Genomic DNA, 20,829 nt, shown 5'->3' with positions numbered 1-20,829 from the left:
GCCTACTATTTTTATATTGTTTCATTTGTTATAATTCTCTAAGACATCAATTTTTTGAATTAACTAATCTTGTATCTTTTTAATTTCCTTGTTTCTGTCTTTCAAATTTTCTTTTAGTTCATTCATTTCTAATTTTACAGCTTTCTGACTTTCTTCCACTTCGTCTTTTCTTTTTCCTCTATCTGCTATGGCCAGCTCAAGTTTTTGGATTTTTCCATTTTTATTTTTATTGTGTTAAATTCTGTTGTTAAAATGTCTTTTAATGTCTTCATTTGCTCATCAAAATATTATCTATCTATTAACTGTTTATTTTTTTTTAACTTTCCTCTTTTCTGTGGAAGTTTTTATCTTTTTCTTCTCTCTCTAACTCCTTCTCTTGTCTTCTTTTCATCTCTTCTTGCCACAATGTCATCTGCCCAGTTCTTTCTGACAATTTGTTTTTGTCTCGTTGCTGGGCCCCTCTCTTATCAGTGTCTTTTTTGTTATGTGTACTGCGCTTGCGCGATCGCGCATCTTTTTGTGGCTCGGTGAGCCATTTTTGTAATTCGACTCTAGGAGGGCCATTGCCCAGCTGGGTGTCCAACGGCTTCGAGAATCAGACGTTCTTTTTTAAGGTAAGGCCTAGTTCTTCTTTCTGTTGTTTTCCTGTCTTCTTCTTTATCTGTCTCTCTGGTCTTTTCCTTTTTGGTGCCATCCCTTGGGTTTTCTTGGTTTCTTTATCTTTCAGGCCTTCTATGTTTCTTCTGTCCAGCTTTGTTTTTTCTTTTCTCTGAAGAGGGTTGTTCTCTGGCCACTACTTCATTGGTGTGATATCACCCCGAAGTCTGATGACTTGATGTTTCAAAATACTTAATTGAGCAACAATTTAAAGAAATCTGATGCCTCACACTTACTCCATAATTGCTTATGAACAACAAGAAAGGATTTGAGTTTCAACACAAAAGCTTTCTGAGACTGAACTTTAAAATCATCTCTCAAATCAAGCTTAAGCTGTAATAGTTTTGGGTTTTAACACACACACACACACACACACACACACACACACACACACACACACACACACTTGCACATAGAGGGGTTAAGTAAGAAGTGTTAAATTATTAATAATTAATAATAAGAATTATTGTTTTACCAAAACAATTGTGGTGATTCCCATTGCTGCTGATTTAGAAACAATGCCCCCCCCTCCCCCCCTCCCCAATTTAGGTGCCCTAAACACAAACTGATCCCTCCTCTATTGTATGCATCAACATCTACTCAAAAAAGTTTAAGTACGATAAACTTAGCCACAGGAATCAATTATTAATTATGAATGTTATGATTACCATTTCCACAATTCGTGAAATATTTGGACCTTCTGATTCACTTCTAGGACCAATTACTCTGTGTAAACATTTTGTCAGATTTCACATTTCTTTGTATCACATACAAGGTGAATATCGTGCTGTGTTTCATTCTGTTAGCAGGAGGTCACCAGACCATGCCACATATTGAATGAAATTCATTAACTTCCCTTATGTGTTGCATCATTCATCTCCCATTTTAGTGTGGCACAGATGAAATAAATGCATAGATCAAACTCCATGTTCATTAAAATATTTTCATGTACAAATCATTCACTTCATTGTAATTCATTACAGATGAATGCATTTGATCAAATATTCTTTAAGATGCATATTTTAAACCATAATATATATGCTTTTCTTTGTAATAAATTATTCTGAATCTAATTTTTTATATTAATTTTTCACTTTCTGGCCTCTGTTACATTATTAGTTTTGTTTGCTGAGAGGAGCATAGAACTGATGAAATTATGATACCATTTTGTTCTGCTTGATTTTCATTAATAGTTTTGAACAGTGACATAAAGGACTTGGGAAAAGAGCACAATGAGATTTACAACAGGTTTTTATTCATCAATTTTGCTTTTGGCTGTGGCATCAATTCTTACAAAAACTGAAATGGATCTTCAGATTTTTTCTAAATTGCTAAAATGGATTGCTTTGGCCAGAGGGTAGATGACAGCATGCTGTCTGAAGATTAAATAGTTTTGATCTCTTCTCATATGGCTGAGTAAAACTTATTTCACTACTGTGTGCTTGTATAATACCATGGTGCAATGTAGAAACAACAGGTATATCTCCATTTTTTTATTTTTGTGGTTGAATTTAAGATCTCCCTTTAGCTAAATGTTTTTCTTTGAATTTGCTTGCTTTAAAACTGTTAATATTTTCAAAATACCAGATTCAAGACATCCTCTAAATGTACAGATTTTCCCTTCACAAATTTTATATATATATATTGTGTGTGTGTGTGTGTGTGTGTGTGTGTGTGTGAAAATGTACATCAATCCTGAAGCAGTAATAATTAAAATAAAAATACAAACCGTATTGGAAAAGTTGCCTCAAAGTGAAAAGCCAATACTGTATAGTTCGGAGCATAAATCAAGTCATGAAATCAAACAAAATCTCTCTCAAAAAGAAAATGGGGATAGACTTGTATGTTGGATATACTTTTGAGACTTTAAATTCTGTTCAAAATTCAATCTGCGCTGATTTGGCATATAAGCCAAAAAAGGCCGACTGCGACAGATTTTCATGGAGATTTTTATTGAAAATAACAACACAATTAGCACCCTTCAAAGTCACTTTTGCTATCATCATCTGAAGCAAAGATGACAGCGAGCACATCCATACACTCTCACTGTTTAAACAGTCATCATGTGGGTCCCAGTCTGTATCTGATGAGGTGGTTTCAGCTTTGTCATCAGTGTCCCACAATAAATCATCTTCTGTGCCATCAATTACACAACAGATACCACACTTTATAACAATTTTATCACAAACTCTACTTTAACTTTGTCCCATGTGTTGAGCACGAAATCACACAATGCAGCATGCATTGCCTTTTGATAATGACTTTTCTGCACTCGACATTCATGTGTTCTATTCCTCGCGCACATGGTCTTTGAATAGTTTGTCCAAGCAGACATCGAGAGGTTGCAATATAAATGTCAAACCGCCCGGGATAACAGCCATGTAAGTATTATATAGTGCTAATCTACTTTTAGTGTTCTCAGTTAAATGGCTATGAAACCTATCCCAGACCAGCAAACTCTGTTATTTGTGTAAACCGCCTGGCAGCTGTTCCACACATTGTCTATCCATAGTTTTGCACCATTTTCATCCATCCATTCTTTTTCATGAAAATGTACAAAAATGCCTGCAGGGAATTTCATTTTTGTTTTAATTTTGAGTTTGAAGATACCATGGGTCTTGGTCCCGTCATCCGTGCACGATAACACCACCGTAAACCTGTTCCTTTCATGGCCTATACTTCTGCTGTGCACAGTTTTAACACCTTGCCATCCCACTGTTCTATTGCCTATCATGTTGAAATTCATGGGGTTTGGGGGGTGGGGCGGGGTTTGTCCATGTTTCTGACATTTGCCAATGGAAACTGGTGTTTCTGCCAGTTTTGTATAATAAACTGGTGAAAACTTACAACTTTATACTCAAGATTTTTGGATAGCTTCTGTGCAATTTTTGTTTTTTGGCATAATACCAGATTTTTCCTGTCCGTGAAACGATTGCACCAGCCGACTGTAGCCTCAAAATCATCATTGAGATCTGTGTGAGACTTGGTCCACTGCAGTGCAAATGTTCTTATTTTATTTCAGGTGACTGTAGCAATCTTGTCTCTGTTCATGTAGCCATTCTGCAATTTTCCAACTCTGGCCAACGAGTGATTCCTTTTCTCAAAGAGCATTGGCTTTTCGGTATTTTTCTTAAAGTCTCTCCTTTCTTCCTCCAACCTCTTACCAATTTCTCATGCACGTCAAATTTTCTTGCAGCAGCGGAGTACTTGGTTTACTTAGCCATTTCTATCACTTTCAAATTTCATCGCGTGCTGCGTTGTGTCGATGGATCCTCCATGATAGCAATCACCTCCTGCCAATGCCTAGCAGATCAATCCGTGTTATCTATGGGGGTTGACATATACGCTGGTCAATGGCCCATCTCAGGCATTTCCAGCTTTGGGGGTTGATTTGTATGCTAGTCAATGAGGAACCTCAGGCAGCCAGAAAATTGGGGTAGACATATGCCAGATATACCATAAAACCCTTAAAATGACGCTGAAAAAGGGGGTATGCCGGTTGACTTGTACACTGAAATATACGGTATATATGTTTATCAGAAGCTTGTACCTACAAATCTCTGGTCATAAACTGTGAAATGGGAATGGTTCTTGTATTTACTCATTTCTACTGATCGAATGTAATCTATTCAGAAAAAGTAGTATTGATTTTGAATTATTCATATGTAAATTTTGTTTTTGGACATAATTATTGTCAGAATAAAAATCATCCCATACTTACCTTCTGTAGCTTAATGTGTTGCATTGTGCTTACTCAGACCTTCCACTCCTTTCCACCAAGTCCCAACTATCCCCATGGCTATGTTTACTTTCTCTACTCTTTGGATGCTTTGCTGCTGACCCCTTGTGACCATGCCCATCCCATGAGGCAGACTGCTCCATGTGTAGTATAGGGCCTAGTTTTAATGTCTTAAGACTCTGTCTCCACATGCCCAATCCCTTTTAAGAGGTCACAATCACTTGAATTTGATCATATCAGCACAATTTATCGACTGTTCAAATTTACTTTTTTAAAAATTATTTAAATTAATTGGAGACATTAAAGTTAAATACAGTATAAAATACCCAATTAATGATCCATTTGCATCAGCCATATCGGGTGTGAATCTGAAAGGCCCAACATAAAGTCTCTTAACTCAGGACATTTGTACTCCACCCCAAAATCATTGCTGGATCAGGAGGTAAGGTGCATTAATCTCCTGCCCATATGTGACTCAGGAGCTACAGTGCATTGGTATGAATTCACAGAGGATTCATTTTCAAGATTATTATCAATCAATTACACAAGTACAACCTGCAAATGGTCCCAACAACATTATCCGGTCCTCAGTGCAAAATATGAAGACACACAACCTGACTTAACACACATATAGACAAATAATACAATACATATGCAGGACAAATAAACATATATATAAATAAATAGTGTTTAAAACATATTAGAGTCTCGGATGGTTAGTGTGAGCAGTTCCTTTGGTCAGTCAGCATTCTCATTTCCTGTGGGAAGAAGCTGTCTCTCAGCCTGGTGGTTCTGGCTCTGGTACTCTCTTTCCCAATGGGAGATGCAGAAAGATGTGTGTGGGGTTTTACTTCCAATCAGTAGCATAGCTGAGGGTGGGGGGGTGGGAGAGGGGAGAGTGAATGCTTCCCTGAGGACATTTGTTCAAAATTGCTGCCTTTTTGGACTGTGTGCTGACCAGTGGTGGATTAACCATTATCTTAGGCTAAGTAGACTCAAGTCTAGGAGCCTGGAGGGGAGTTTGGGGTGGGAGGGGGGGTGGTGCGGGGGATAGAGGATGATAGTAAATTGGTTATAGCAGTCACTGATTGGTGACAAATGGTTTTTCAGACTTGTCATCAATTGGAGTCTTGGCATGAAACATTAATTGTTCCTTTTCTCCTCCTGAGTTTCTCTTGAAGATTGTGTTCAGCTTCAGGCTGCAGCACCTGCTGTCTCCTTATGCTTTTCTAGTCAATTGGGTGTCAATGGTATAAACTCCCTGCTGATTGGAAATGTTCAACCCTTCTGCTATTAGCTGGTGTGGATTGGGGATTACATGCTGTGCACGTGTGGATCAGGGTTTGCATGCCATGCATTTGTGAAATGCCGTGAACCCAAGGTGTGAAATGATATTCAATTTATGTTCAAAATAAATTGGAGAGATGTGAGTAAAATTTTTAAAAGCTGAATTCATTAGTTGTAAATTGTGCCCCGTATTTTGGGAAGGCAGAGGGGAGGGTTCAGAGTCTGGCATCAGGAACTCTAGAACATGTTTGGCACTAGATTGAGGGGAGTGTTTGGAGTCAGGCCATTGGGAGCTCTTGTGTGCAGTAAGCCCTAGGCTAAGACCCTGCCTCCAATCCCTACAGCAACAGTACCACTTGTGATGCAGCCATTCAGATGTTCTCGATAGAACTCCTGTAGAAGGTTGACATAATGGTGGCTGGTAGCCTTGCCAACTTTAATCTTCTCAGGAAGTGCAGATGCTGTAGTGCCTTCCTGACAAGTGAGGAGATGTTGAATGTCCATGATAGGTCATTTGATAAGTGGACTCCAAGGAAATTGATTCACTTTACTCTCTTCACACCTGAGTTGTTGATGTGTAGTTGAGGATGGTCATTCCTGGTCCTCCTGAAGGTCCACAATCATCTCCTTCTTATTTGAGATGTTGAAACTCAGGTTGTTATTCTCGCACCATATCATAAGATTTTCCACTTCTTTTCTGTAGTGCTTGTTAATGCTGCTGAGGCCAATTACTTTCATGTCTTCCGCAAACATGATGATTCTGTTGGAGTTGGATCTGGCAATGCAGTCATGGGTCAGTAACATGAATAGAAGTGGACTGAGCACATAACCCTGAGGTGTGCCAGTGCTCAGCGAGACAATATCCAATGCTCTGCTACTGACAGGAACAATGTGTTGTCTTTCTGTGAAGATTCCAGTTACAGAGTGGAGTGTTGAGTCGAGTGAGGACAGCTTCTCCACCTGTCTCTGGGAAATCTCTGCATTAAACACCAAGCTTAAGTCGATGAACAGCAGCTTACGTATGAGGTGTAGTTCTCCAGGTGGGTCAGGACGAAGTAGACAGACAAGGTTATAGCATCATCAGTTGACTGAGCACCTTGGCAACTGTCATTTGTTAAACCACTAACTAATAGTAAATACACTTTGTGGCAATATTTCTGTTTATCACATATAAGGCATTTTTATATGCACATGCTTTGATCACAGTGGATAGGAAGGGTGAGGAGATCCTCCAAAGAGAGTTTAGGGAGTTGGGTGCGAAGTTGAAGGTCATAACCTCTTGGGTAGCAATCTCAGGAATGCTACAAATATCACGTGCTAGTGAGGCTAGAAATAGGAAGTTAGTGTAGCTAAATATGTGGCTAAAGTGATGGTGCAGGAGGGAGGGCTTCACGTTTCTGGACAATTGGACTCTGTGCCAACAGGACAGATTGTACCTGAACTGGAGGGGGAAAAACGTCCTTGCAGATAGGTTTACTAGTACTGCTCTGGGGGGTTTAAACTAGATTGATTGGGGATGCGAACCAGTGTGTAGATAGTGAGATGAAGGTCATGTGAGGAGTGCAAGTATAGACAGAAATCAAATATTTGTACATTATAGAAATATTCTCGGGTGTATTTATTTCAATGCAAGGAGAATTATGGGAAAGGCAGGTGTGTTTAGGCATGGTTTGGCAGATGGGATTACAATATTAATGCGATTAGTGAGACTTGGTTCCAGGAGGGACAGGACTGGCAGCTCAATGTTCTGGGGTTCCATTGTTTCAGACATGATAGAGAGAGAGGGATGAAAGGGTGCAGAGTGGCATTGCTAGTCAGGAAGCTGTGCTTAAACAGGACAGTCCAGAGGGCTCATCAACTGAGGCCATATGGTTGGAGCTGAGGAATGGGAAAGGTGTGACCACCCTGATAGTGTTGTATTATAGATTGCCCAATACTCAGAGAGAATTGGAGGAACAAATCTTCAGAGAGATAGCAGACCGATATAAGAAACAGAAAATTGTGATTGTGGGAGATTTTAACTTTCCACATATTGACTGGAACCCCCGTACTTTAAAAGGGCTGGATGGCTTGAGGTTTGTCAAATGTGTTCAGGTAAGTTTTCTAAATCATTACATAGAGGTACCAAGGAAACAGGATGCAATACTTGATCTCCTACTGAAGAACCAGGCAGCTCAGGTGACAGGAATATGCATAAGCAAACATTTTTGTTCCAGTGACTATAATGTCATTAGTTTCAAGATAATTCTGGTCCTTGAGTAGAGAATCTAAATTGGAAAAAGGCCAATTTTGTGGAAATGAGAAAGGATTTAGGAAGAGTGGATTGGGATACGTGATTTTTTTGGCAAGGATGTGCTCAGTATGTGGAAGTCAAAATTTTGAGAATGCTGAGTTTGCATGTATCTGTCAGGATTAAAGACAAAGTTAATAGGCAAAATGGTCCTCCAGAATGGAGGACCATCGCCTTCCCAAGATCGTGTTATAAGGCGAGCTCTCCACTGGCCACCGTGACAGAGGTGCACCAAAGAAAAGGTACAAGGACTACCTAAAGAAATCTCTTGGTGCCTGTCACATTGACCACCGCCAGTGGGCTGATAACGCCTCAAACCGTGCATCTTGGCGCCTCACAGTTTGGCGGGCAGCAACCTCCTTTGAAGAAGACCGCAGAGCCCACCTCACTGACAAAAGGCAAAGGAGGAAAAACCCAACACCCAACCCCAACCAACCAATTTTCCCCTGCAACCGCTGCAATCGTGTCTGCCTGTCCCGCATCGGACTTGTCAGCCACAAACGAGCATGCAGCTGACGTGGACTTTTTACCCCCTCCATAAATCTTCGTCCGCGAAGCCAAGCCAAAGAAAGAATAGGCAAAAGGAACATTGTTTTTCAAGGGATATTAGCAATCTGGTTAAGAATAAGAGAGAGGGTGTATAGTAGGTATTGGCAACAAGGAGCAAATGAGATACTAGAAGAGTAAAGAAAATGTAAGAAAATACTTAAGAATGAAATCAGGAGGGCAAAAAGAAGACACAAGGTTGTTTTGGCAGATAATGTGGTAAACCCAAAGGGTTTCTACAAGTATGTTAAGAGTGAAAGGCACAAAATTTGTCCCCTAGAAGATCAGAGTGGTCATCTAAGGGTGGAGCCTCGCAAGATGAGGGAGATCTTAAACAGTTTTTTTTTTGCATCAGTATATACTTAGGAAACTGGAATAATGTACAAGGAAGGAAGGAAAATGAGGAGTAGTAGCTTGGAACACATAGAGATTAAAGAGGAGGAGGTTTTTGCTGCCTTACAACAAATAAAGGTAGATAAATCCCCTGAGCTTGACATGATATTCCCTTGGACCTTGAGGGAGACTAGTGTAGAGATTGCAGGTGTCCTGGCAGAAATATTTAAAATGTCCTTAGCCATAGATGAGGTGCTAAAGGATTTGAAGGTCACTCATGTGGTTCCTTTATTTAAAAAAGGCTCCAAAAGTAAACCAGGAAATTATAGGCTGGTGAGCTTGACGTCAGTAGTAAATTATTTGAAGGTGTTCTGAGAGATCAGATTTATAAACATTTAGACAGCCAAGTGCTGATTAAGGATAGTCAGCCTGGCTTTGTGCGTGGTAGGTCATGTTTAATGAATCTTAGAGTTTTTCCAAGGGAATTACAAAGAAAGTAGATGAACAAAAGGATATGGATATTGTCCACATGGACTTTAGTAAGGCCTTTGACAAGTTCTCACTTGTAGTTTAGTTCCAAAGGTTCAGACACTAGGTATCCATGGAGAGGTTGTCAACTTGATTAAAAATTGGCTGAATGGGAGAAGATAGAGAGTAGTAGTGGATGCTTGCTATGCAAACTGGAGGCCCGTAATGTGGTGTGCCTCAGAGAACATTGCTGGGACCATTGTTATTTGTTGTCTATATTTTCATATATCAATGATCTGGATGATAATGTGGTAAATTGGATCAGCAAGTTTGAAAACTTTCCTCTCTGTCAACAATGCCTCCAATCTTAGTGTCAAGAACAAAGCTTGCAGAGGGATCTGGATCAACTGGAAAAGTGGGACAGAAAATGCAAACAAGTGTGAGGTTTTGCACTTTGGAAGGACAAACCAAGGTTGGACATACACAGTAAATGTTAGGGCACTGTAGAGAGTGGTGGAATAAAGGGATCTGGGAATACAGATACATAATTCCCTGAAAATGGTGTCACAGATCGACAGGGTTGTAAAGAAATGTTTTGGTATCTTGGCCTTCATAAATAAAGTATTGAGTATAGGAGTTGGGATGTCATGGTGAGGTTGTATAAGACATTGCTGAGGTCAAATTTGGAGTATTGTGTGTTGCCAAACTATAGGAAGGATATCAGTAAGAATGAAATAGTGCAGAGAAGATTTACTCCGGAGTTTCAAGGTCTTCAGGAGTTGAGTTACAGGGAAAGATTAACAATTTGGAATGAGCTGCTGTCTGACATGGAATATGTGGGCTCACTCTTAAGTTTTAAGAATAAATTGGATAGATCCATGGATGGGAGAGGTCTGGAGGGTTAGGGAATGGTGCAGGTCAGTGGGACTATCAGAATGATGTTTTGGCACAGACTAGAAGGGCCAAATGGCCTATTTTCTTTGCTATAGTGTTCTATGGAAGTTAGGGTTTTATCTGCTCCAGTTTAGTTGGTGAGAGAGGACCTAATTGAAACCAATTAGAGTGAGAATGAAAAAAATGTTTTCCTTTATTGGTGAATCTAAAATGAGCTGTCAATGCTTAAAGACAGATGTGAGCCAAAACTTTTTTTTTTCCCATGTGCTTGTGTGACCTTGGAACTCTTCCCCAAATGGTATTTGTAGCAAAAAAAAAACTTTCAATGTTATTACAGCAGAATTAGATAAGTTTTTGAGAAAGCAAAGGGGCAAAACGTTACTGTGGGTAGGCAGGTACAGAATTGAGGTTATAATCAGATGAGCCCATCAGTCTGTTCCAATGGTGAAATAACCAATACTTGCTCCTAATTTGCATGTACAAACATTTCTATAAATATATTTTGGCTCTTAAAAAAAAGTTTTACCATTCACATTTTGCTCCTTTATTCCCATTATTTCTCATACCTCTCATTTAAAATGTGCTGTATTTTGTGTCCACAACAGATGATCTCTCACTTGCCAGGGCTGATATCCTTTTGTTATTAAATAGAAGAAATGCTTATGAGTGGAATACAGCGTGTTTTCTTTGCCACAAGAAAATGTTACATCTTGGGAGAAGATTTAGGCCACTTACACTTGTATCATCATTTAATAGGTTCATGGCTCATCAAGAGATTTGCACAAATTCCAGTGAAATAGCATAAATACTCTCATGCTAAATGATCTGGGGATCCCCTGTAGACATTTGGCATCTTTGGTTTTATATTTAATGTTGTTCCGCTTTTGAAGCTCCTTGCTCAGGCTTACTCTGATGGTGTCATTCATTATTTTTCCAAGTATGGGCTGAATTTTAAACTTTATATCCATTTCATTTGCAGACTGCCTTAATTCTGAGCACAACATCCTCTCAGCACCAGCCTATACTTTTCCCATTGTTGATAACACTTATGCTCCCATTTCAACTCTGAGGTGCTCAGGATTCTGTGTAAAAGGTTTGCCCAGAACAAATCTGCAAGAAAGTTGGAAAAAGTAATTGGTCCTTTCGGACTGTTTCATATAAAAATTCACAACCAATGCACTCCTCACCTTCCTGGACACATGTAATCTTCTGGAAGAGGCCAAACTAAAACATAGATAGGGAAAACATTCCTACCATGTATCAGCGATTAATTCAACAATTCCATTGTTTGGGGGAAAAAATAACCTTCCAGAGTCCAATATTTTCTACCTTATTTATTTGAATTAATTTTTGTGTCAGCATAATTTAATCTCATTATTTTTGTGAACCTTAATCAAGACAATCTTGAACTAGCCTGCTTTTAAGTAGACCCAATGGTTTATGTTATTTTAAACTGGGAATTAATTTTAAGATGAGTGGAGGAAATTTCAGGGGGGCCAGAGATTGTTTTTTTACACAAAGTAGTGGATGGCAGGAATGCATTGCTGGGGGTAGTGGTTGAGGCTCATACAAAAGGGACAATCAAACAACTTAGATAGGCACGTGAATGTAAGAAAAGTAGAGGGTTATGGGTTTGAGATTGGGAAAAATTAGATTTCCACAGGCCAGCCTGTATTGTGCTATGTTCAATATTCTATGTCCAATATTCAATCTTTTAGACTTTTGTGTACACAAGTTGGTAGGCATGGGCAAGTTGAATATGTAATCTCTTTAATAAAGCAGAAAACAATGTTATTGAATTTGTTCATTGTATATTGTTTGGTAAATAGCAAATGTACTGCTAAAGCTTAATTTTCTCCTGAAAATGAACATAGAGACTACAGATGGTGTAAACATTTATTAGGTCTGGCTGCATCTGTGGAATGTGAAACAGAATTGTAGGCCCAAAGCCCTTTGTCAGAATTAGGAAAGGGAATAAAAGTTGATTAGTTCAGAGGAAGTGAGGAACAGGTGGGTAGAACAAAGGGAGAGAACAAATCTGACATTTAGCAGCAGAATTCTGTAACCTTTCTGTTTATGTGATGCTATTAATAGAATCTAGGGGCATGACTAGCAGGCCAGCCAATACTATTAGCAAAAGAAAAATGGATGTAAAATCACAGACGAGTGACAGTCAGCAATGGCCAATTCTGATACACATTGAAAGAATGAGCAAGTTAAAGATGGAGAGTCTGATGTTGAGTCCAGAAGGCTTCAAAATGCTCAGACAGAAAATGGGCTGTTGTTCCTCAAGCTTGCATAGCCCTCATTACAATTTTCATGAATGGCGTGAGGGAATCACTTTCAAGGAGAAAAGGTTCTGAATGACGATAACACCGTCTACAAATCTACCGACAATACTACCGTGGTGGATTGTATAAAGAAAGGGGATAAGTCAGCATACAGGAGGGAGATTGAAAAGTTGTCCTTTCACTCAGTGTCATCAAACAAAGGAGCTGATTGTTAACTTCAGGAAGGGAAAGCCAGAGGTGTACAATTACAGGATCAAAGATGAAGATGGTGAGCAAAATTAAGTTATTGGGAGTCACTATCTTGGAGGATATTTCCTGAACCCAACACACTAATGTAATTGTGAAGAAAGCATGCCAGTGCCTATACTTCCTCAGGAGTTGTGGAGGTTTGGTATGACACTAGAAACCCTGGCAAATTTCTACAGCTGTGTGGTGGAATGTGTACTGACCAGCTTCATCATGGTTTTGTATGGGGTCATCAATACCCCTGAGCATAAAGCCCTCCAAAAGGTAGTGGACATAGCCCAGGACATCAAGACTATCCCCACTATCAAGAACATTTATAGGGAATGCTGCCATCAGAGAGGAGCGGCAATCTTCAAGGATCCACACCATCCAGCACCTGGTCTGTTCTCACTGCTGCCAATAGAAAGGAGTATAGGTGCCACTACATTCACCACACCAGGTTCAGGAACAGCTGATACCCCTCTACCATCAGACTACTCAACAACAAACTCAATTTATGGAGTCATTTAGTGACTTTTACTTGTGGACTTCATTGATTTAAAAAAAAATTCTCTGCATTGCACAGTCAGTTTGTTTACATCCATTATCTATTTACAGTTATTTCTTTGTTAACATGTATATAGCGTGCACAGTTCTTTTTGCACTACCAATAAGAGGTAATTCTGCCTCAGCTGCAGAAAAAAACTCAGAATTGTATGTGATATGTATGTAATAAATCTGAATATCTTCCATCCTGAATTGTTAATTGTGTTCACTCTCAGATTGGCAATAAATCCCTTAAATCATATTTTAATATTTTTACAGGCAAAAATAGATTGTGTTCCTTCTTCCAATTTGCTCCATTTATTTGCAATTTCCACAATTCAAAGCTGACAGATCCCATATTTAAATACACTTTGCACTGAAAAATTTTCCAAAGTCATTTTTTTGAGACACCAATTATTCCATTTTATCACATTTTCAGAGCTTGTCATCAGAAATGCCACCACCATGGTATACTTGAAACTTCATTCATGTAGTTTGTTCCAAAATCACAACATTAAAATAAAGCTTTTATTGCAGTATTGCAAAGGCAACCATTCTTGGCTAAATTTCAAGAAAGATTTTGTTTATAATGTAATTTTTGACAAATACTTTTATTTATCGGGCTCTGTCCTTTTGGACTTTCCAAAGTCATGTCTTTAAGGGAAAATGATTGGTCTGGATTGCCCAAGACTGCTTGCTGCCTGAACTTGCTGTCTATATTCCCACTACACTTGCTTTTACTAGAGGCAAAGAATTGGATCAGCTCACCCTCCTGAACCAGGAGACATCCCATGAGATGATGTTTGCTCTGTGCTTTGAGCTGACCTTGAACTAAATAAATGCACTGTTGAAGCCCCACCTCCAATACATGCTGATGAGAGTGTATCACTGCTAAGGATTTCGAACACTTTTTTTAACTAGCAAGAGGTATAATTAAAAATCTATTTTAATCTAATTTTTAAGCAAAAATAAATTTAATTGAAAATTCCTTAAAACGCCAGCACAGAATTAGTAATTCTTTGGTTACATATAACAATTTCTGTGCCCCTCACAAATTGAGACTTCAAAAAGTCACGGGTGAAATAGGACCTTTTGTTGGCATCCTGCATAGATTAACAGAAGTGCCTGCATTCAGCCAGAATAGTTTGCAATAGTCTTCATCATCCTATGGGTTTTCCTTGACCCTCCATTACACTGAGCTTCTCCCAAGATTAATCACCATTAAACCTTTCCAATCTCAACCAACGATCACAATCTGGATTTATAATGCTCTTTTCTATGTCATACATTTCATAGTAGATTGTTAAACAACCTCAGTCTTGCATGTATTTTGGAGTTCAATCACAAAATACCCACTTGTCCAATAAAATCAGTTACCTTCTAATCAAGGGAGAAGCTAAAAGCATGCTTATTTTATACTTTCTGCTGTAACCACTAATTCAAGAAGTGAATTCAGGAAGTCTTAAAACCCATAGAGGCAAACATCTATTGAGCTCCAGGTGATAGACAGATATTGTACACGATTCACTTACCTCCAAGTGCAGTTTACATGCTTCCATACCTCAATACAGCAATAATACTGCCCTTTCACATCATTAAACCTAGTTTCATTCAGATTACAATAGTTTTACATATCAAAATGTGCCATCTTGTATCTACTGATACTAAATTCTTTATCTTAAGTTCAAGTTCATTATCATTCAATTGTATAATTCGACGAAACAGCGTTTTCTTGTTCTTGGTGCAAAAACATTCAAACGCACATCCAGACATACCACACATACAGATAAGCAGTACATATATGCAGAAATAAATGAATATGGTTTAATAAATACTACAGTCTCAGAAGGTTTGTATGAGCAGTTCATTCTATCATCCTGCAGTGTCACTGCTCTTGGGAAGAAGCTGTTTCTCAGCCTGGTGATTCTGGCTCTGATACTTCCCTTTCTCTTTCTTGATGGGAGTAGCTGAAAGATGCTGTGTGCAGGGTGGTAGGAGTCCTCAATGATTTTGCAAGGCCTCTTCAAACAATGATCCTGGTAGATCATGTTGATGGAGGGAAAGGGACACCAGTGAAAATCTGCCACTTTTATGGTCCTGCAGATTAACCTCTGATCCACTGCTCTACAGCAACTGAATCACATTGTGATGCACCCAGGCATGACTCTCGATAAAGCTCCCGTAGAAATTTGACAGAATGGTGGCCAGTTGCCTTGCCTGCTTCAGTCTTCTGTGAAAGTGCAGTCGCTGTTGCACCTTCCTGGCAAGTGAGGTGATGTTGTGTTACCAGGATAGACCACTTCTTAAGTGGACTCTAAGAAACTTGGTGCACTCTACTCCCTTCACTGCCGACTTATCAATGTGTAGTAGAGCGTGGTCATCCTTGGACTGCACAAGTTTTGTCCATGTTGATACTTAGGTTGTTATTCTCATGAGATTTTCCACCTCTTCTCTGCTGTACAATTCATCTTTGTTGCTGATGAGACCCCAACTACCCTAATGTTCTCTGCAAAGTTGATGACTTGTTGGAATTGGATCTGGCATTGCAGTTGTGAGTCAGTTGCATGAACAGGAGTGGGCTGAGTACACAGCCCTGAGGTATGCCTGTGTTCAGTGTGATGGATCTCAACATTCTTCAGCCAACCCAGACACACTGTGGTCTTTCCATTAGGAAGTCCAGAAATTAGGTGCAGAAATGGGTGTTGAGACCCAGCAAGGACAACTTCCCCACCAGCCTCTGGGGATTATCGCATTAAATGCTGAGGTGAAGTCAATGAACAGCAGCCTTGCATATGAGGCATTGTTCTCCAGGTGGGTCAAAGATGGAATGGAGGGACAAGGCTAGAGCATCATCAGTGGAATGGTAAGAATGTTTAATTTATAATTTTATCAATATTTAATTACATCTGTGGCAGTCAGAAGACATTTGGACAGATTATGTGGATAGGAATGTCTTAGAAAGATATGGACCAAATGCAGGCAAAAGGAACAAGCTCTGAATGGACAGTTAGGCAGAAGAGACTGTTCAGTGCTCTCAGACTTTATGATTATGACTACTATTTTATATTTTGTCCAAATAACAACATTAATAGCTTAAAACCTGTGTGAACCAACTGGCTAGAGTTTTTAAGACATTTTCAACATCTAGCTACAATGCTCAGATGTCCACATCTACTTCAAATGGATTTCCAAGAAGGTCCAGTTCACACACTTCAATGACTGTCAATCGGTGGCACTGGCATCTATTGCAATGAAGTGCTCTAAGAAGTTGGTTATAGAGCAGGAAGGATCTAGACCCACTTCAGTTCACCTGTCACCACAAGTTAATGCCAATGCTGGCCATCCACTCTGCATGAGATTACCTGGACCATAGGAGCACCTTCGCAAGTCGTACATTGCCGACAGCTTTTTATTGAACACCATCAGTGCAGCAAAACTCATGACCAAGCTAAAGGATCTGGGACTTTGTTCATCCTGCTGCAACTGGATCCTTGACGTCCTCACTGGCAGACCCCAACCAGAGCACTTTAGGGAACTATTCTGCCCAAAGAAATTAACAGAACAGAAAGCAGGAAACAGTCAGTATATCATCAATCATTGACAAAATGCTGGAATTTATTATGAAGGAGCTAATGGCAGGGACGTCATCATTCACTAAGATTGAACCAACATATCGTGAAAGAGAAATCATACTGGTCAAGGTTATTAAAGTTCTTTGATGTTGTTAGTTGCACGGCGGTGATAAAAGAAAACTAGTAGATATGGTACATTTGGATTTGTGAAACATATTTCATATTAGATACATTCAAGGAGCCAAGTGACTTATTCCTGCTCATGCTTATTACATCTTACATCCAAAATTGTAAATTTCTGAGAACAACAGATTTTCCTGGAAGCAGGGAACCATTTTCTTCACTGCAGGATGATAATGACCGGGGGGTCATTACACTCAAATGATTGAAAATAGCACTGACTTTGTTAAAATTGTTTCATGCCTTTTACATCAGGCTAAATTCCATATTCACAAGTATACGTTATCTTCCCCACCTCAACCCAGCTATGCACTCTTTCAAATGCATTTTAAAGCATTGATTCCCTTACATTAGCTGCAAAATATAATTCTGGGATAGGTCAAAACTACTTACTCCAAAAGGAGGTTAAGAGAAGGGTTTATACGTGTAATTGAAGTGATAATATGCCACTAAACAGTTTTGTTTTCCAATGAAGAGTTATATCAAGATTATGTAGACTGTGTAATATAAATTATTTATGCTGAGTTAATACAACCCTAGACATGTGAATTTATGGCTTTCCATTTATCCCTGTTAAATTTGTCTAGACATTGTTGGAAGCTTATATGTACATATCCACCATTTTTATATATATATATTTTTTAAAGAGTTTTAAATGAAGTGGCTACAGAGAGAATAGAACAATTGAATGATATTTTTCAAATGTCATTGAGTTCTAGAAGTATAGATGCAAGATGAAAACCCACAAAAGTGCCTTCCTTGTTTGTGAATTGAGGGAATTAAGACAGATGGTAAAGCAAGCATGCTGGATACTTACTTTTATTAGCTGATGCATGGAATATAAATAAGAACAGGGAGGACATGTACAAATGTATAAAATGTTGATTAATTACAGCTGGAGTACAGATACCATATCGGCCATGATCTTTTTAAATGAGAGAGTAGGCTGAATGGGTCTAACGGCCTAGTCATGCCCTTATTTTTATGCTCTTGTGCAGCAAGATAGGAAAGATGTGGCTGCATTGTGGAGAGTGCAAAGGAGGATCATCAAAATGTTGCAAAAGATGGAATTTTTCAGTTACGAGCAGAGATTTAATAGGAGGAGTTTCTCTTTTCCTTGGATCAGAGAGCCTGAGATTGAGGTGGAGATGAGGCACCCAAAGGGTTATGCAAAAGTAGAAGAGGCATAAATAGGGTAGATTGAAGGAAGCCACCCTACTTAGAAAAAATGTCTAAAACTAGAGGGCATGGGATTCAAGTAAGATTTGTAATATTTAGAAAGGATCAGAGAAGGATTTGTTGGTTGGAGTCTGGACCATCTGTGTATGTGCATACGAGAGTGTGCGTGTGTATGTGAGGTAGATGGGTGGCCTAATATGCTTGTAAATACTACCTAAAATTGGAGGAGAGTGTTGAGGATTATTAAATAATAAAACATGGCATTGATCAAATGCAGATATGGGCAAAGAAATGGCAGATGGTGTTTAATCCAGTCAAATGTGAGGCATTGGGGAAGCATTGGTGCAGAGAGGGTCCAGATCCATTGGTAATTGAAAATGGTTGCAGAAGTAGATAGTTTGGTTAAAAAAAAAGTTGTATGGTACACTTTCCTTTATTAATTGGGATATGAAATGAAAGAGTAAGGAAATCATTTTTCAGCAACATAAAACTTTCGTCAGGCTGCACTTGAGTTATTGTTTGCAATTTGTGTCACCCCATTACAGGAAGAATGTGGAGGCTTTGGAAAGGGTAAAGAGGAGGTTTATCAGGATGTTGCCTGGATCATAGCGTGTGAGCTCCGGGGAGGGGTTGGATAAACTTGTTTTCTCGGAAGCATCTAAAATTTTGTGAGAAATAGCAGCAATTGTTTTCCAAGTGTAAACATGTTAAGCACAAAAGGAGAGGATGTGCCTTTAAAGTGAGGGGAGGGGAGTTTAAAAAAAGATAAGTGGGGCACAGTTTTACACAGAGAATGCTGGAAACTGATTTGATGGTGGTGTTTAAGGGGCTTGTTGATAGATATGATTTGCAGAGAAGTGAGGGGTGTGTATCATGTGGCAGGAGCAGTTTTGATTTAATTGGACATTATGTTCAGCATATACATCATGGGCTGAAGGTTTGTTCCTGTGCCCTTCTGTTCTATGATCTATAGACAAATTATACTCACTTCTTTCACTCTCAAGAATTTAGAAGAATGAGAAGGAATCTCTTGGAAACATAAACTTCCGACAGGACTAGCCAGGTCAGATACAGGAAGATGATGGGAAGTCCAATACAAGGGGTCACAGTCTGCAGGTAAGAGGTAGCCATTTAGGACTGAGATGAGGAGAAATCCCTTCACTCAGAAAGTGGTGAACTTGCAGAACTCCTTGCTGTAGAAAGTTGTTGAGGCCAGTTTGTTGGGCATATTCAGAAGGGAATTGGATGTGGTCCTTATAGCTAATGGGATTATGGTGTATGGAGATAAAGCAGGAATATGGTACTGAGGTTGTATGATCTTTCACGATCTGATTGGATGGTGATCCAGGATGAAAGGGCTGAGAGCCTTCCCTTGCTCCTACTTTTGATATTTTTAGGTTTTCCCTAAAGTCTAAAAAAAATACTATTGAGCCTTGTATGTACTAGTTCTCTGAAACAGAGAATTACAAAGATTCATGTTGCTCACAAAGAATATTTTTTCCTTTACTTCATCTTAATTGCATGCCACCTAGATTTACGTTCTCCATGAAGAGAAGCTTCCTCTCAATATTTACCCTATCAAGCCCCCCTGAAAATTTTACATGATTAGATTTTTTGTAAAACTTCCGAACAGCAGTCACATGAAAGCAATACGTCCAGGATAATCTGGAATAGTGTGCATTTTGGCAGATGAGAGTTTCATCCAATGGTGCTCAGAGTGGTTTACCCAGATCAGGTGGTGAATGACTGCAATGTTCATGCATAATAGGCTGTGCTTCTTGGACTTAAGGGAGTCCATGGATGGCTGCACCAGAAGAGATCCTTTGATTATAGGGGGTAATAGTTTTAATGTAGAACAGGCATCTAACACTAAAAGCAGCACTTTGATGGACTGTGCAAAATAGACAGCATGGGTTTAAACAGGTGAGATTTTGAAAGTGCAGGTGTAAGTGAATTGAGAACATTTTCTGGGGTGGATAAAGAATTTTTGAAAGGGGTAGGAACAATAATGACTGCAAGGAATGATATGTTTTACTCTTATTATTCTGGCTGGCAATGAAATTAGTGAGGTTACATAGTTCAGTGGTTAGGAAGGAAAGTACGCAAAGGTAAGGTGATTATGAGAGGATTTGAGGGCAAGGAATGGAAAGCAAGGTGACACGAAATAGAATTAATGAAAGGTGAGAAATAGTTCCATGCATGTGCTGGAGGGGAAAAGCCATGGTGATAACGAGGTTGCAAAACAAGGATTTCAAATTGGGATGAAAGGTGGATGGACAAGTTGAGCTGCTCAAACCAAGTTTAGTGCCAGAGTAGTAGCGGTTATTCACCCCAATGACCTGGGTGTGGCAATATGCGGACACCTAAAAATGTTCAGTTTCTAAGCAACTGTCAAGAACCACAGGTTGGGCTCTAAAGATTGGCTGTACACTCAGGTGCTCAATCCTTTGTATACTAAAATTACAATTCCTGTCTTGTAAGTAATTTCCAGCTATTTTGGGTTGGATCTTGGTTTTTGTTACTTATGTAAGCATAAATGCCTATCTTGGGTGTACACCTGTTTTTATTCCAATGGCCATCTTCAAATGAGAAATTCGTATTGAGCCTTTGGATCTCTTTTGG

The 20,829-nt window shown here is 39.2% G+C and overlaps 1 protein-coding gene across 6 annotated transcripts in view; it reads left to right on the top strand.

Annotated features, from left to right (window-relative positions):
- Window positions 1–20,829, top strand: part of LOC138751253 (tomoregulin-1-like) — a 292,118-nt gene that overhangs the window by 35,952 nt on the left and 235,337 nt on the right. The gene's annotated exons all lie outside the window — the stretch shown is intronic.

The sequence above is a fragment of the Narcine bancroftii genome, chromosome 1 (assembly GCF_036971445.1).
Source record: "Narcine bancroftii isolate sNarBan1 chromosome 1, sNarBan1.hap1, whole genome shotgun sequence".
NCBI classification, from domain to species: domain Eukaryota; kingdom Metazoa; phylum Chordata; class Chondrichthyes; order Torpediniformes; family Narcinidae; genus Narcine; species Narcine bancroftii.
The sequence above is the reverse complement of the archived record's forward strand: the minus strand, read 5'-3'. Positions and strand labels throughout refer to the sequence as shown.